Below are 17665 nucleotides of genomic sequence, written 5' to 3'. Positions count from 1 at the left end.
CCCTGGGGCCCTCCCGGAGTCTGAAGGACACGCTGCATTTTCAAGGACACCCCACTCTAGTCAGTGGGGTGGGGACTCCCCTGGTGGTCCAGTGGCTAAGACTCCACGCTCCCAATGCAGGCCGCCCGGGTTCGATCCCTGGTCAGGGAACCAGATCCCACATGCCACAGCTAAGCGTTCGCAGGCCCCGCCACTCTCAATAAATAAACACTAAGAACAAACAAAAGCAGAGCCCAAGTCAGCCACTGGGGCGCTGGGGTTCCATTGCTGGAATCCTAACACTTTGAGAATGGACAACCCACCACGGGCCGGCATTTGGCGGCGGGGGGGGGGGGTGTCAGCCCAACATGTCACATTCTCAGCGTGGCGGGTAACAGGAGGTTTGCGGAGACCTCCCCCCGGCTGACCCTCAGAAGGCACGTTCTGGGCCAGCTGCGTGACAAATGCTGAGCCGCAGCGGAGACACCCAGGGGGTCGGAGGTGGCATCCAGATCCCAGGAGGGCGCAGAATGACTCAGTAACAAAACCCACAGCGAACATCGAGGGTGGAGCAGGCACGTCTAAGAAGAGACCGCCGTCGGGCGCAGAGCGGGGGACTCTGTCCTCCGTGAGTCCCGTGTGGTGGATCAGTACGTGATTTAGTCAACTCCAGACCCACTCCAAGAACGGAATTATCAAGGTACCAGCTCTGGAAAACCACAGGACACAGGAGCGAGTTTTAGTTTTTAACTGTGCAGGAAAAACAAGAGACGCGCCTCACTCTTCAGAGCGTCTGAACAGGACTGAGTTAAGCCAAGAACTGCAACCACCACCACCTCCCAATCCTGGGACCAACGACCGAGCCTGGGGTGGCTCCCGCTGCTGGATCTGTCCAAGTTCCCCTTCCTCCCTGGGTCTCGTGGCAGCAACCCTATTTACCGGACACATTTTTAGAAGAATATAGTGTGTGCGTTGCCACCATTATTATAACAAGGGCACTTCCATATGAGGGAAGTGAAATTCAAACCAGGTTTTCTATCCCGAGATGTTCTGCCAAAGAGATGGCGTTGAGTAAGTTAGTTACAATGCGTGCATGGAACATCCACCATGTTGGGAGTGAAATAGGCTTGTGTGTTCCATTAAGCATCAGGCTCTCGAGAGGGAGAGATGCTTAGAAAGGGTCTCTCGACTCCGAATGAACCCCCAAATAAACAGCTCTCTCATGGAACGGGGCCCCGCTCCCTGCCTCCCACCTCCCTGCCGCCTCATTTCAATTAGCTTTTTGTTATTCCAGCTTCCTTTTCCTTTGGATCATCGAGGCTGGCTGTCATTGATTGCTAGAACATCAGGAGCAGAGTCAAACGGCAGACTTCTCCCACCTGGCCCTCAAAGGGTGGCACGGAGTTGTCACGGCCATGGGACAGAACTGCCCTGGGAGTGGGTAGGGCCACGTGCCACATTCCCGTGTCTCCCACTTCCTTCTCCAGTCCTGGCAGCCTCGAACCCCCACCACCAGTGACCCTTCAAAGGAAGACATCTTATACACACAATGGAATACTATTCAGCTGTAAAAAGAAACAAAGGACCGATCTATGCCACAACACGGACAAAAACGTCGAACACATCGAACTGAGCAAAGAAACCACACTCCAAAGGCCACACGCTGTTAGGCAGTCGGTACAGAGTGCTGAACAGCGGCGGTGCACACAGACAGAAAGCAGGTTGGCGGCGGCCAGGGGCTGGGGCGGGGGCAGGAGGGGGTGGCCGCTGATGGGCACGGGGCTTTACCCGGGAGTGACGAGAACGGTTGGAACTAGAAGAAGTGGCAGCGGCCAGACGCTGCAGGACTGGTCACATTAAAACGGTGGGCTTCGTGATGCCCACGTCACCTCGAATCAAAGCAAATCAACGAAAACAGCGACAGTTTCTCGAGCACACGTGAGGTACCAGGTTGACAACCAAGATTAACCGGAACCCATTAACAGCCCTGCCGAAGGCATCACCGATTCTGATGAAGAGATAAGGGAGCTGAGGCGGGGGTGGGGGGACACCCGGGTGGGCAGGGGTGTCAGACAGCCACGTGCTCTGCTCCCCTGGCGTTTCAGCCCTCAGGCTCTGGAAGCCTGGGGATCGGAGGAGCAGACGATGAGAACCTCTGTGTCCAGGAAACGGAGAGAGAGGCAGAGGGAGGCGGGTGAGGGTATGAAGAAGAGATGGGGACAGAGAAAAGGGAACAGGAACTCGGAGCTTTATTTAGTAGCCGCAGGTGCGGGGTGAGAACAGGACAGAGAAACGAAGCAAGACGGCCGTCAAGGGAGGAGAGTGGGCGGCAGGGGCGCCGGGCCGCGGGGAGGGCTGGGGGGCACGCCAGCCTGGCCGGGATGCATGCCTGGCTCCCGACCCGGCCTCCCGGTCATCACACGCCTGCTCTGAAACCTCCCGAGACCGTGGGCACCTGGCACCCGGACCTGAGTGATTTCCTGTAATCCGGCTCACCTGTTTTAAAGCCACCCGCCAGCTCGAAACATACAAACGCCGAAGACTCACATTTTCCACGTCAGGGGAGTCGGGAAGACAAGGTCGCAAAACACCTCCAAACACGCGGACTTTCCTCCCCAGCAGCTGAAGCCCGCCTCTCAAGGGACTGCCATGTCAAGGTGTCTCTGATTGAATTTGGCAGGGCTGGAGGCTGGAGGGCGTTTCTTTTTCACTTTCTCTGCCACCAGGCACCGGCAAATATGAGCCTGTGTTTTTTTTTTTTTCTGACGTTTCATCCTTCCCACACAGTCATGCTAGAAATAACTTGACCAAGTGTTTGAAAGGAACAGTGATGGGAATTTGGGAATCTTGACGTTCAGAGATCATCTCCAGCTTCTCACCATGTAAGTGAAAGCTTGTGAATCAGGTGCAAACCAGAAAGATTTTTTTCTTTGCCTGTGCCACATGACATAATCAACAATAATTAAGGCAGCCATCAAATCTGCACCCAGACACTGTACATGGGTATGGACTTGAGAGACAAGTTTTTGTTTTAAATTAATTTATTCGCTGGGGCTTCCCAGGCAGCACTAGTGGTAAAGAACCTGCCTGCCAATGCAGGAAATGTAAGACATGGGTTCGATCCCTGGGTTGAGAAGGTCCCTGGAAGAGGGCACAGCAACCCATTCCAGCATTCTTGCCTAGAGAATCCCATGGACAGAAGAGCCTTGCGGGCTACAGTCCAAAAGGTCGCAAAGAGTCGGACACGACTGAAGCGACTTAGCATGCATGCACACGAATCACTATTTATTTTTGGCCGGGTGTTGGCTGGGTTTTCGTTGCTGTGCATGGGCTTTGTCTAGTTGCAGCTAGCGGGGGCTACTCTGCAGTTGCATTCGGGATTCTCACTGCGGAGGCTTCCCCTGCTGGAGAGCACGGGCTCCTAGGGTGCGTGGGCTTCAGCAGCTGTGGCTCGTGGGCTTGGCTGCCCTGCAGCACGTGGAACTTCCTGGACCGGGGACTGAACTTGTGTTCCCAGCATTGGCAAGTGGATGCTTAACCACTGGGCCACCAAGGAAATCCCCAGGGACGAGTCCCATCAGCAGAGCACGGCTGCCTCTGTGATCGCTGAACGAGCCCAGCCTCGCAAGCCGGCTGGGCTTCATCCGACAGGCGGTGACATTTCTGCATCTCAGGACGTAATCTGCTGTGTGGCGGACACAACCTTCTTTCTCATTTGAAAGGACGCCTCCACGATCCAGCTGACTCCCTCAAACCAGTGGGACCCCTAAAAGTAGATTCCAATCTCTAATAAGCCAAAGACCCCCAGGGGCTGCTGCAAAGCTTTCTTCCACTCCCCCAGGACTCAGCGGATTCCTGAAGCTCTGCGTGAGGAAATGGGGAACCTTCTGAGATGCATCCGGGAAGTTCCGTGAGGGCGACACCCCCCAGGGGCCCAGTCCCCCGGCTTCCCTGGGACGCCATTCACCGCACATCACGCCCTTCCTCCCCAGATTCTGGATCAAAGGTCTCCCACCAGCTCAGCTCTGCAGTCTCCCTCTCTCATTCCATTTTGCTTGCGGGCAGGCGCTGGACCCCGGTGAGCGGTTGGCCAACGTTTAGCAACAGGCTGGCTTCTCTGCACACGGAATCTTCACACACCTCAGAGGAACTGATTGAAAGGTGCTCCCCGGGGAGGGCGGGAACCCCAGGGAGGGCAAGGCGGTGGGGCTGTGAGCCGCAGATAAAGGCGAGGCCCCAGCTTCTGGGGACAGATGTTTGCACATTTCCTCTCCACCAGCTGGGCTGCAGGCATCTCCCTCCTTCAATAGGAGCACACGCCAGGCACCCAGCCCCATGCCTTGGCCCTCCGCACGGTGCTCCCTCGGAAGAAGAGGTTTAAAAAAAAAAAAAACGAACACCAGCATGTAAAAATGAGAGCGTTCTGGTCCCAATTGATCATCAGGCATTTATTCAAAGCCTTCCCTGGGCTCTAGTCCACGCTCTGTGCAATCAAAGCTACAGCCTAAAACAGCAGCCCGGCACCTGTTGTCGAGTCTCCTGTATTGTTTAGGAAATTAAGATGAAGCCGTGCAAGCTCACGGTTCAGACGGATCGGTGAGGGGGTTAGGGGCTCCATAGCGGCCCCTGCCTGCTCCAAAGGATGCTCCCTGACCGAGGATGTGGGCTCATGAGCTGGGCGCACACCCATCGGAGTAAGAGGACCGGCCGGTTGGAAATATACTCACGGGTTTGCAAACCAGCTCAGCCCCAGGTGTGGCCGGCGGGGGTGTCTCTCCGTGGTCCTCTCCAATTCCCTCTCCTCTAGCGCAGTGACTGCCAGGCCCCCAGGAAATGCTGAGGCTGCAGAGAGCACTGCACCCTGCCCCCCCCCCCCCCCCCGGAAGCCCGCACTCAACAACCCCTCAGAGGCTGCCTCTATTTTTAGCAGGGGCAGAGGTGGGGGCTGGGGGGCTGCCACACTTCCTTTTTTATTTTTGTTCTGAGCAGCGGCTGTGGGTGACTTTCCGCAGAGGGGGAGGCTGGGAGAGGAGGAGACTGAGGCTCCTGGGGTGGGCAGGGCACTGCAGAGCAAGAGGGCTGTGTCTGCCATGGGGGGGCGGCGGGGATGGGGGACAGGAGGGGAGGGGAAGGGGCAGCAGCTCAGCCCATCCTTCCTGGGGCCCCTGCAGCTGTACGGACCTCACCCAGGAGGCCACGGTCCTGACTGTCAGCTGCGTGGAGGCGGGAGGCTGGCTGATGGGAAGCGTGGGGCCCAGAACCTTCCTTCCCGGACGGACGATGCTTCCGGGGGCCCCATGCGGGGCTGCCCAGAGCCAAGCGCCCCACTACGCTTTCTTCTCCTCCCAACATCCTCCTTGGACGCTGACTCAGCTCCTCTGACCATGGTGCCCACCTCTCTCTGCCCAGTCCCGCTGGACTGCCCCCTGAGGGCTGCAGCGGGCTGGGGACCACCCAACCCCCCGGGAGGCCCTAAAAGTGGACGGGTCAGCAGACTCTTAGGGAGACTGTGAGCGAGACGGAGGTGACACGTGACGGCCTGGCCTGCTGGCCTAGGAGGATACGAAAGGCCGGCCCGCCACTTTCCTGGAAGCCAGGAGGCCCCCTAGGTCCCCCGGCCACCAGACAGGAGCGTCTCACGCCAGGCTCCTTGGCCCCACGCCACACAGAGCCCAGACCTCCAGCTCAGCCCAATTCCTCTCTTTCCCAGCCTTTCTGCTCCCTTTCCTTGTCTACACAACTGCAGGATGACCAGTCAGATGCGTGCGTCTTAAATGAACGGTCTGAAAACAAAGCACCCGGTCGCCGAGAGCCCGACCGAGACGCAGGGCCCAGCGGCCACCCGAGCAAGGGCGCTCACGGCCCTTCCCGTGCTCCTCCCCACCCCCACCCCAGAGGCTAGCTCGGCCGTGCTCACAGTCTTGCCTTTTCTCTGGACCTCAGCAAAGTACAGCAGCCTGGCCGGCTCTCCAGGGTCTGGCTTGTCCCTCCTTGTCCACTGACGTGTGGGCCATGGTTTATGCGTTCACCTGCTGGCGGACATTTGGGTCGTGGCCCAGTTTGGCCCTAGGGGCATTCCTGTAGGAACCTCCATGAGGGTGTATGTTGTCATGTCTTTTGAGTAAAGACTGCAGGTCACCGGGCGGGTGCACGCTGAACTCTGCAAGGAGACCCCACTCCGTCTCCCAAAGTGGCCCTGTCACCCTGCCCCCGCCCCCGCCAGCGCCGGCCCTTAGATTTACTCCCGACTGGCTGAGTAAAGACCCCATCGTCTCGCTCTGCACAGCCCACTCCTCCCACCTCACACCCCTCCCGGTCTCCCTCCACCCGGGCCATTCATTCTTCTGTCTCCCAGGTGGACTGGGCTGAACAGTGACCCCAAAGCCATGTCTGCCTGGAAGCTCAAAATGTGACCTTTTAGGAAACAGGGTCTTGGCAGATGTAGCTAAATGAAGACGAGGTCAGCGTGGATTAGGGGGGCTTTAAACCCAATGACGCAAACAGAGACACAGAGGGAAGACGGCCACGTGACGGTGGGATGCAGAGACAGAGCGAGGAGGCCACGAGCCACGGAACACCTGGAGCCGCCAGAAACTCCAAGGAAGGAAGGGTCCTCCCTGGAGGGAGCACGGCCCTGCCTTGATTTCACACTCCTGGCCTCTACGATTGAGAACATCGTTTCTTTCGTCTGAGGCGATCCCTACTGTGGGAATCTGTTACGGCAGCTTCAGGACACAAACACACCCAGAAGCATCTCGAATCATGTCTCCCAAACTCCTATCCGACCTCAAGGCCCTCCCTCACCAATGCCTCCTCCTACAAGAAGCTCTCCCTGATTGCCCTCACCTCACGTATCTCCTCCCTGCTAGGCACCTCCAGACAGGACTCCCACAGTGGCTACAGGCAGGATGCTGTGGCCACCACTGACCAGCTGGGTGACCCTGGGCAGGTCAGGGGCCGGCAGGACACAGATGTGGCAAAGCTGGGTCTGGGCGGAGTGTGGTTAACAGATAATCTGCAAAGCTGTGGAGGTCAGTGGCAGACTGGGAAGAGGGCAGTCTCCTGGGCTGCACCACCGCAGTTCCCGCAGGCCTGAAGGGGCGGGTGTGTGGGGGTAGTGGGTTCTGCAAACCCCAAGTCGGCCCCCAGGGAGGGGCCAGACGATGAATCACCTGACCTTTGCCCTCCCTGTGTTCTCCCACTGGTCAGATGGGAGAGGCCAAAGGTCAGGGAGCCATGGACGAGCTTCTCGGGGTCAGCCTATGGGCACAGCAGTGGGGGTGAGTCTGCAGGGCAGACGGGGGCCTTCCGGCCTCTTTCCCGAGTCCTGGGTGTCTCCTCTGTCCGTGGGGACAGTGTCAGAGCTGAGCTCACAGGGGAGCACGCGGGCGTGGAGACGCTTGGACGCTGGGAGGCTGGCCGGTGGGCGCCGGGGCCTGGGAGCCGTGTGGTCTGCGGGCGTCCACGCACGTTCCAGGCGCTGATGGCCTAACTGCTGCTTGAACTGAGGAGGACGAAGTGGGCCCTCCCCTGTCTGGGCAGGGCACCGCCTTAAAGCCTCCTAAGGAGGCTCTCTTGGAGACGCTGGGTGCTTATTCCCCCCGTTCCTGGCCCTCCTGCAGGAGCAGGCGGAGGGAAGCCCCCCTTCCCCGCACCGCCTCCCGGCCGTCCTGATGCTGTTCTTCCAGGAGACCGAGGCTCAGAGAACCCTCAGGCTTTGCCTGAGGTCACGTGGGGTCTCGGTCCGCTTAGAGGCTGAGTGCCGAAGGCGCTCAACCAGCGTCGATCCCCCCAGCTCTGGACGCTGGATGCTGCGATCAGGGTGCTGGTGGCTGAGTGTCTGGTGAGTGCCTCCCCTGGTTCACAGGCATCGCCCTCTCGCTCTGTCCTCACGGCTCCTCAGTGTAAGCTCGTGGGGGCTGGGGGCTTTGCTGTCTCTTCTTCCTCCAAGATCACTAAGCCCATCAGGAGGCCCCCACCCAGGACCCTGTCTAACCCCCATCTCACCCGAAGGCCATACCTCCCTCCATGGGTTCAGCCCGCAGCTCTGAGAAGCGCTGGACCGTGCTGGCGGTTTGGTTCCTCGCGGGGTCAGGGGGCTCCGTGTGCCTCCCGCGGGGTTGGGGGGCCCCCTCGTCACCTGCTGTGCCGTGAGCATTGCCACGACGCTGTCAGCGGAGGGACGACTCCCCGAACCAATCGATGGCAGGGAAGTACAGCGTGAAGATGCAATCTTCACGGTCAGAGCACACCGTAATGGGGTTTCGGGGCTGGCAGGGGGCCTGGGTGCCATTTCAGCCATGGGCGCGGCCACGCACCGTCAAGGGAGCACAGGGGCCTCGGTGAGCTGAAGCACTACTGAATTACAGCATCCCCGCCCGGCCCGGACCCTGCTGGGCCCTCCTCTGAGTTTCCTCCCGCCCTTCACAGCAGGTATCCCAGAGACCAGGGCCCGCGGCCCTCCGTGTTGCAGAAGAGGCTCTGTTGCAGGAGAAGGTGCTGAACGCTGGGCCCAGGACCCCCCACAGGGGTAGGGGAGAGCAGGGGCTGACCATGGTCTTCTGCCCCCGCACACTGACCTCTCATCACCCCCCGCCCTCCCCTCCCCTCAGAGAAGCGGATGCTTCCAGTTTCAGGCGACAAGCAGCAAGGACGATGCTGCCTGAAGCTGTCCCGTTCATGGGGGCGTTTCAGGGCAGAGGGCGTCTGCCCACGTTCCAGGGTGGGAAGCCCTCAAGTCCCTTCTGAATTCTGAAACACGCCCTGTCGGAGAGACCAAACACGGATAGCAGAAGTTTGTTTTTTTTCCCCCACGGCTGGGTGAAGAGATCCCCACGGGCCTTGTCAAGGGTCCACGAGGGGGATGAAGCCAACATCCCAGGAGCCGAGGAGCTGAATCCTCCCGGGAGGAGGGGCTGCTCGAGGCCAAGGGGGAAAGGGAGCTCCGAGAGCCCTAGGTGGAGCAGCATCACACGAGAGGAAGTGGTGTCGAGAGCGTCCTTTGCACACGCCCCGGGAGGCGCGCGTCTGAGCCCGCGGGGAGGACTGTTCAGCGAGGAGGAGACGGAGCAAAAACCAATGGTTCTGCGACGGGAACAGCCCCACGGGCGCTCAGTGACCTGAGAGACAAAACAGCCCACGGCCGGGTGAGGGGGGGACTGGTGGCTTCGGTACAGGAACCCCGGCCCAGGGCCCGCCTGTCCCGCTGGCCGACCCGCCGAGGTCCGGTTCCGCCCAAGGACTTGGGGTGGGCCTCCTCCCCGCGCTGTCTGCTTATTTATCTCTGCCTTGAAACCACAACTCTCAACAGCACAGGCCCTTCACTGCTGACTCAGTTGTCAGAGTCAAGACTCATAAAATTCTGCTTCAAAAAGGTCCAATGATTTTATTTTCTGATCATAAATACGAAGTTCAATTAGCAGTTTGCTGCTAATGAAGTCGCCATGGAAGCAGAGAGGGGAAGAGAGCAGCCCGTGGACAACAGAACCGGCTCCTGCTCCCTCTTGCTTCCTCCCTCGTCCCTGCAGGGTTGGAGCAGAGCGGACACCTGGGCCTGGAAAGGCCGGGACGGGAGCCACGCGCTCTCTCAGGCAGAGGCCTGGACGCAGCTCTGGCTGGGATGCCCCTGCTTGGGTTGCGAGAAGTTCCCAGGCATGCTGGCCCTGTCAGAGCCCTGGTTCTGTCTCCCGGCAGAGGGAAGGGGCTGGGAAGAAATGGGGCCTCTGTCCAGAAGCAGAAGGAGACACCACTAGAGCCTGGGAGCCCAGTTCCTCTCCTCGACTCTGGACATTGGTGGGTGAGTGCCTTTGTGGGAACCACGTTTCACAAAACACGTCAGACCCAACACCCACCCCGTTTCTCCAACTACCCCATCTCAGTTCCTCTATAAATAGGAACCCATAAATAATCTATAAACAGCTTCGTCTATAAAATAGGAATCGTAATGCCCACAGCTGGCAGAGCTTTAGTGATGACTGAACACATCTCTAAAGAGCCTGCCTGGAGCAGAGCAGATGCTCAGTTAACGGGAGCTTTCTTCATCACCCTCCATGCATGAGGTTAGTAGTTAAACCCAAAGTCCAGAACTTACTGACGTCTTAAGTCCTATTAATCAGAAATGGACCATTCCACGCATTATCTAAGAAGCCAAGGTTAAAATGTGATTGCTAATTTCCAAAACTTGACGGGGAAACAAAACCCAGACCACATGGTCGCTGGTGAAATAGAGCCAACACCGCCTTACGTGTGCTCTGCATCCGTGTCTAAATCCAAGCGTGTGTGGATGGTGTGACATGTGACCCCTACATGAGGAGAGCCCCCCTGCTACGCACACACCCCACGTGTACACAGGGGAGCAGGCGCACAGACTCCCCAAACACGAGGTCCCATTAGACGTGAGAAAAGGCCACATTCTGTCCTGATGGAGCCCGCAGCATCCAGCTTCAGACAGTCTGTGCTCCAGGCACACGCGATCATACTCAAGAAAAACGTTTATGGCAGACGGTAAGAGAGTCTGAGGGCTGCTTTCTTGCTAACTTAAAAAAAAAAACACAACTATTTATTTCTGGCTGTGCTGGGTCTTTGTTGCTGCGAGGGCTTTTCCTCCAGTTGCAGAGAGTGGGGACTACACGCTAGTTGGGGGTGTGGGGGCTTCTCTTCTTGGGAGCACAGGCTCTCAGATGCACCGGCTTTAGTAATTCCAGCTCCTGGGCTCACACTATAAAGAATCCGCCTGCAGTGCAGAAGACCTGGGTTTGATTCCTGGGTCGGAAAGATCCCCTGGAGAAGGAAATGGCAACCCACTCGAGTATTCTTGCCTGGAGAATCCCACGGACAGAGGAGCCTGGCAGGCTACAGTCCATGGGGTCGCAAAGAGTCGGACACGACTGAGTGACTAACGCTTGTAAACACTGGGCTCCAGAGGACAGGCTCAGTAGTTGTAGTACAGGCGTTCAGTTACCACGTAACACGTGGAATCTTCCCGGATCTGGGATCGAGCCCACTCTCCTGCATCGGCAGACGGGATTCTTTACCACTGAGCCACCAGGAAAGCCCTTCCTTGTTTTTTTCAAATTAAAGATTATTGCCATCCTGCTGGCCTTTGGGCTCCTGGACAAGAAGGAAGGGCAAGTGTGTCTCCTTCTGGCTCTTCGGGGAGTTCTCCTGGGGTCATGGCTGGGATTTCTGGCGTCCCTCAGGTATAACTGCCAGCCCCAACAGGTACAGGAAGCGTCAGGGTGAAATGGTACAGGTGAGCAATGTTTATGTAAGTCAGATCCTCTTCTCTCCATCTACTAGTCTAGCACTGAGGTCTCCCCTGGGCCACAAGTAACAGCTGACTCCCCAGAAGGAGCTGCTCTGGCTCACAAGGTCCTCACCAGCCGGAGGATTGTCTGTGGCCCTCAGCCTCAGCACCATCTGGAGCTGGACGGACCTGCAGCATTTCAGGCCTCACCTTGGACCTCCTCAGGCAGAGCTTGCATTTGAACAGGCTCTCCACACACGGAGAAGTACGGCTCTAGTTCTTCGCGAGACACTGGTTGTTGACCTACCTGTCCGCCCCATCTAAACTCCTAGAACCTTCTAGACACACGCTGGACTCTCTGGCTCTTACCCTGCCTGGCGTTTTTGGCTCCAGACACACAAGATCCTTTGGGGCAACCGAGTCCCAAGTTGGATCAGGTCTTCATACGACAGCCCTCAGTGCCCTCACCTGGCTACTGCGTCCCGGGTGCCCGGACACACCGACACTTCCCTGTGCATTGACTCTGCTTCTGACTGACGGCTCCACCTGGAAGCCACTGCCAGGACTCGAGGCTCGGGGGCTCTGCTGACCATCACCTAGCTCTGCTTACAACGGTCATCTTCCAATCTCTTAAATAGGCTAAGGAAGAACACTGCTTACTTGCAGCTAGGCCTTTTTTATAAAATGAAGGCTTCTGCAAAGTAAAAATTAAGCCCCACAATTATTTCCTATAAAAATCTAATATTTCATACAACGAGAATTCAGGGTGTATGCGAAGTCTTATTTGGGGACGGAATGCCCAATGTATCCTAATTACAACAACGGATCCTTCATTGCCAGTCTTTCACGATAGCCTCTTATCTGGCCTGGTGAATTCAGATCAGTTGTGAGGTTTGTGGAAAGTAATAAGGTATGAAAAACAGTGAAAATACTGAGCAACTATAAAATGGAGAACGTGTTTGAAACAAATGTTTGTGGACATTGAACATCAGGAGGCTCAGTATAACCCTGCGGAAGGCAAACTGACCCCGGTTAGCCTCAGCTGACTGAGCGCCGAAGAATGGATGCTTTCGAACTCTGGTGTTGCAGAAGACTCTTGAGAATCCCTTGGACTGCAAGGAGATCAAACCAGTCAATCCTAAAGGAAATCAACCCTGAATATTCCTTGGAAGGACTGATGTTGAAGCTGAAGCACCAATACTTTGGCCACCTGATGGGAAGAGCTGACTCATTGGAAAAGACCCTGATGCTGAGCAGGATTGAAGGCGGGAGGAGAAGGGGACGACAGAGGATGAGATGGTTGGATGACGTCACCGACTCAATGGATATGAGTTTAAGCAAGCTCTGGGAGATAGCGGAGCGTAGAGTAGTCTGGTATGCTGTAGTCCATGGGGTCGCAAAGAGTCGGACACGACTGAGCGACTGAAGAACAACAAGCCTCATGATCGCTGGCTTTTGGTCTGGAAGCACTTTACATACCACGAGGCAGAGAGGTGGAGCCCAAACTGAGGTGACAGACAGGTACAGGGCTGCCGGGGTTTGCAGTCTGGGAGGAAGGGCACCAAGGGGAGGGAAGCCCGAGAGAACGAGTCGGCTCAGGACTACACCGCGAGGCACACGCGGGAGGCCGCGAGCGGAGCCGGGAACAAGCATTACGGGGCTGTGAACCGAGCGATTCAGGTGACACAAGGCTGGGGCTTGAACGCTGGGGCTCCCATCAGCCAGACCGGGGGACCTCACCGCGCCCCCTGCAAGTTCAGAGACCAGGACAGTCACACCTGACGAGCAGGGCTACCCCAACTCCAGAATGAGGACCAGTCTACACGCAACGAACAAAGAAACACACACTACCGTGTATAGACAGAGAGCCAGTGGGGATTTGCCGTAAGAAGACGGGAGGCCGAAGCCAGCGGGGCGGTAACCCAGAGGGGCGGGGCTGGGCGGGGCGTGCGAAGGAGGTCTGGCGCTGGGACTGGGCGGGGCGTGTACACCTGTTGCTGATTCGCACGGCTGTACAGCAGAAACCAATACACCATCGTAAAGCAATCACCCTCCAAATAAAAGTAAGTGTTAAAAAGTACAGTTCAAAAGAATCAAACCTATTCGCACATAAATTAACTATCTGCCAGATAAACACTCATCACAACTTATAAACAACAAAATCCAGAAACTTGGCATCCACAGTGACCAGAACTCAATAAAAAAATGTTTACTACACACGTGCATACGCCGACAAGGAGAAAAACCAGTCAATAGAAACAGACCCAGAAATTACAGAAATGTTGGAATTTGCATACAAACCTTTTGAAAGAGCTATTATAAGTATGCCAAAGACTTAAAGGAAATATGAGCAGGAGAAGGGAAAAGATACAAAACAAGAAATAACCAAATGAAAATCCTAGACTTAAAATTTAGAATGTACAAATTACAAATTCAGTACATGGGCCTAACAACCATTTGGACACTACAGAAAAAAAAAAATTCAGTGAACTTGAAGGAAGGGCAATAGAAACTAGACAGCTAAGACACGGAGATGAAAAAAGGTAGAAAAGGCTGAACAGAAAATCAGTGGATTGTGGAAACTGGTCTAACATTCATGTGATTAGAGTCCTAGAAGGAGAGGAGAAAGAGAAAATGTGGAAGAAAAATGACTTTAATTCCCTTCCCCCAAATTTAATAAAAATATCAACCCACAGATCTAAGAAATTCCACGAACTCTAAGCAAAATAAACATGAAAACATACATAAGTATATATTAAACTGGTGAAAATCAAATATTAAAAGAAATCTTAAAAGCATTCAGCAAAAAAAAAAAAAAAGAATACACTACATAAAATGAATGTGATAAAAATAATGGTCACTCAAAAAACAATGCAAAGAAGACAGGGAACCAGACCTTTAAAGCCGTGAAACAAAAGGGCGACTCGGAATTCTTGGCCCAGGGATATCTTTCAAAAGTAAGATGACACAAAGCCTCTCTCTTTGAGAAATCAGAAGCTGAAAAAACTCCATCACCAGCAGACCTGCAGTGTAAGGAATGTTAAATGACATTTTTCAGACTGAAGAAATATGATGCCAGACAGAAACTAGGATCTGCATGAAGGACTGAAGAGTGCAACATGGCAAACGTGTGAGTTAAGATAAAATTTCTTCCATTTGCAGTTTCTTTAAAAAAATAATGAGTGTTTCACAGAAGAAGGACTTGTGGACACAGCGGGGGAAGGAGAGGGAAGAACCGAGAGGGCAGCTTTGGCGCATACACACCACCCCGTGAGGAACGCTGCAGAACACGGGAGCCCAGCTGGCGCTCTGCGAACACCTAGAGGGGTGGGGTGGTGGGTGGAGCGGGGCTCAAGAGGGAGGGGGTAATATACTGTACTATGTTACATATATTCTGATATATTATATATTGTACATACATAATTATGACTGATTCATGTTGTTGTATAGCAGAAACCAACATAACACTGTAAAGCAATTTTCCTCCCATTAAAAATTAAAAAAAAAATACAGGCAAACAGGAGGGAAAGCCTTCAAAAAACAAGTGGCTAATGTGATTAGAGTCCTAGAAGGAGAGGAGAAAGAGAAAAGTGTAAAAACTTATAAAATTTGCTTTAATGGCTTAAAGCAAAGCTCACACTATTCTATTGTGCAATTTATAATGTGCGTGTGTGTGATAAGTCGCTTCAGTAGTATCCAACTCTGCAACCCTATGGACTGTAGCCCACCAGGCTCCTCTGTCCATGAGATTCTTCAGCAAGAACACTGGAGTGGGTTGCCATTTCTTCCTCCAGGGGATCTTCCTGACCGGGGGATTGAACCCTCATCTCTTATGTCTCCTGCACTCATTGTGAAGTGAAATCGCTCAGTCCTGTCCGACTGCGATCCCATGGATTGTAGCCTACCAGGCTCCTTTGTCTGTGGAATTTTCTAGTACTCTAGGCAAGAATACTAGAATTTTCCAAATCAGGAAAGGAGTACATCAAGGCTGTATATTGTCACCCTGCTTATTTAACTTATATGCAGAGTACATCATGTGATGGATGAAGCACAAGCTGGAATCAAGATTGCCGGGAGAAATATCAATAACTTCTGATACGCAGGTGACACCACCCTTATGGCATAAGTGAAGAGGAACCAAAGAGCCTCCTGAGGAAAGTGAAAGAGGAGAGTGAAAAAGTTGGCTTAAAACTCAACATTCAGGAAACTAAGATCATGGCATCTGGGGAAACAATGGAAACAGTGAGAGACTTTATTTTTTGGGCTCCAAAATCACTGCAGATGCTGACTGCAGCCATGAAATTAAAAGATGCTTGCTTCTTGGAAGAAAAACTATGACCAATCTAGACAGCATATTAAAAAACAGAGACATTACTTTGCTGACGAAGGTCCATCTAGTCAAAGCTATGGTTTTTCCAGTAGTCATGTGTGGATATGAGAGTTGGACTATAAAGAAAGCTGAGTGCAGAAGAATTGATGCTTTTGAACTGTGGTGTTGGAGAAGACTCTTGAGAATCCCTTGGACTGCAAGGAGATCCAACCAGTCCATCCTAAAGGAAATCAGTCCTGAGTGTTCATTGGAAGGACTGATGTTGAAGCTGAAACTCCAATACGTTGGCCACCTGATGCGAAGAGCTGACTCATTTGAAAAAACCCTGATGCTGGGAAAGATTGAAGGCAGGAAGGAGAAGGGGACAACAGGATGAGATGGTTGGATGGCATCACTGACTCAATGGAGATGAGTTTGAGTAAACTCCGGGAGTTGGTGATGGACAGGGAGGCCTGGCATGCTGCAGTCCATGGGGTTGCAAAGAGTTGGGCACGACTGAGCGACTGAACTGAACTGAAGGCTCCTACGTCCGTGGTATTTTCCAGGCAAGAGTACTAGAGTGGGCTGCCAGTGGGTTCTTTCCCACTAGTGCCACCTGGGGTTCATGACCAGCCAGTCACCATGCTGTGAGGGTGGAAGCAGCCGAGAGAGGCCCTCACACCCAGGAAGGGAGGGTCCCAGGCGTCACACTCAGATCCCCGCCCATGGCCATGGAGTGAGCTATCCTGGTCCTCCAAGCTGATGGCACATGGAACAGACCCATGAGCTTAGCATCCAGCTACGCTCAGCCCAACATGCAGACTCGTGAGCGAGTGGTTTAAAGCTAGTCTGTTTTGGAGTGGTTTTTACGCAGCAGCACTTAACCAGAACACCAACTCTGTGGCCTCGGGCAGACGCTTCACTTCTCCAGACCTCAGAGTCCTCAGTGCCAAAGACAGCAGGATTCAAAGCCTTCCAACGTACCTTCCAGCTCAAACAGTCAACACACTCTTTGAACGTAAACAGTCTTTTTCTCGGTTTCATCATAAAACGGAACATCTTTTTCTGCAGTTCACTAAAAGCTCCCTTGTGTTAATATGTATCAGAACACCGTGTCAGGGCTCCTCAAGCGTTAATGTCTAACTGTCTCGCCTGGGGAATCTTATCGAAGGCAGAGCCTAAAGCAGGGGCCAGAGGTGTGCCCTGGGAATCTGCATTTTTCACGCTGCGGACCACTGACAGCGATTTGAGTGGCAAGGGCCTTGTCCCTCTGCCGCCAGCAGCCACCATCAGCCACGGCCATAAACGCGTGAAGGCGGTGTCTGACTGAATCCCCATGACAGCGCTACGAGGGAGGCGTTGGTCATCTGCACCGGAGAGACTGGAGACCTCTGGAGAGGTCAGGTGGCTGGTCTGAGGTCACAGTTAGCGAGCGGCGTGGCCAGGGTCTCAATCTAGATCAGCCCACGGGTGCACATTCCCCGGGCCGCCCTCTTTTAACCACAGGGTGACATGAGATTAACCATTTTTTGGGGGGGGTTTAATCTCCCCGCTTTGTGCCTGCAGCTAGCCAGCTGGGATGAAAATCTATCACGGAAGGGCAGGCGTGGGGACGCGGGAACACATCAAGAATAACAAAACAGAGTTAACAAAGATAGAGGTGACTTTTCAGGTTTCCTATCCCCAGCCGTGATTAATTTACAGCTTTTTACATGCTAATGTTTTCCTGCCTTCTGCCAGTAATAAATAACCAATATGCTTTAATACCTAGTTATTATTCATCCCTTTCAGATATTTGGATTTTGATTCTTCGCTGCAGTTCAATCACATTGAATTTCTTTAACCAGGACAGCTCCATTAAGAATCCTCTCCAAGGACATCCCGGCAGGGCGCTGACAGTAATGGATAAAGGGCGACAAGGGGACAGCGGGGAGCAGAGGCAGGAAGTGTTAGCAGCTGTGGGGAGAAGAGGGGGAAACCGGAATAAAAAATACCACCAAACTACATTTAAGTAACATTAGGGTTATGACACAGGCCAATGAAACCAAGACACCAACAGTTAGCGGACGACGCGCCATCCGTAACGTGCCTGCCTCTGACTGTTTCTGCAACAGAAATGTGCGTTCCTTTCA

At 54.2% G+C, this 17665-nt stretch overlaps 1 protein-coding gene across 7 annotated transcripts in view; it reads right to left on the bottom strand.

The window, feature by feature from the left end:
- Window positions 1-17665, bottom strand: part of CARD11 (caspase recruitment domain family member 11) — a 107011-nt gene that overhangs the window by 53395 nt on the left and 35951 nt on the right. Inside the window, exons 1-2 of one of the 7 annotated variants that reach the window (XM_015460447.3) lie at window positions 4707-4818; window positions 2527-3745 (exon numbers count right to left, since the gene is read on the bottom strand). The exons of 4 other annotated variants lie outside the window; for them this stretch is intronic. The gene's annotated coding sequence lies outside the window, so the exon portion shown is untranslated. Of the gene's footprint in view, window positions 1-2526; window positions 4684-4706; window positions 4819-17665 lie in introns of those variants that run through there. 2 more of the 7 variants (XM_005225105.5, XM_059881294.1) reach the window with 2 other exon arrangements.

This window comes from Bos taurus, chromosome 25 (assembly GCF_002263795.3).
Source record: "Bos taurus isolate L1 Dominette 01449 registration number 42190680 breed Hereford chromosome 25, ARS-UCD2.0, whole genome shotgun sequence".
Lineage (NCBI taxonomy): Eukaryota > Metazoa > Chordata > Mammalia > Artiodactyla > Bovidae > Bos > Bos taurus.
This window is presented reverse-complemented; position numbering and strand designations above follow the sequence as displayed.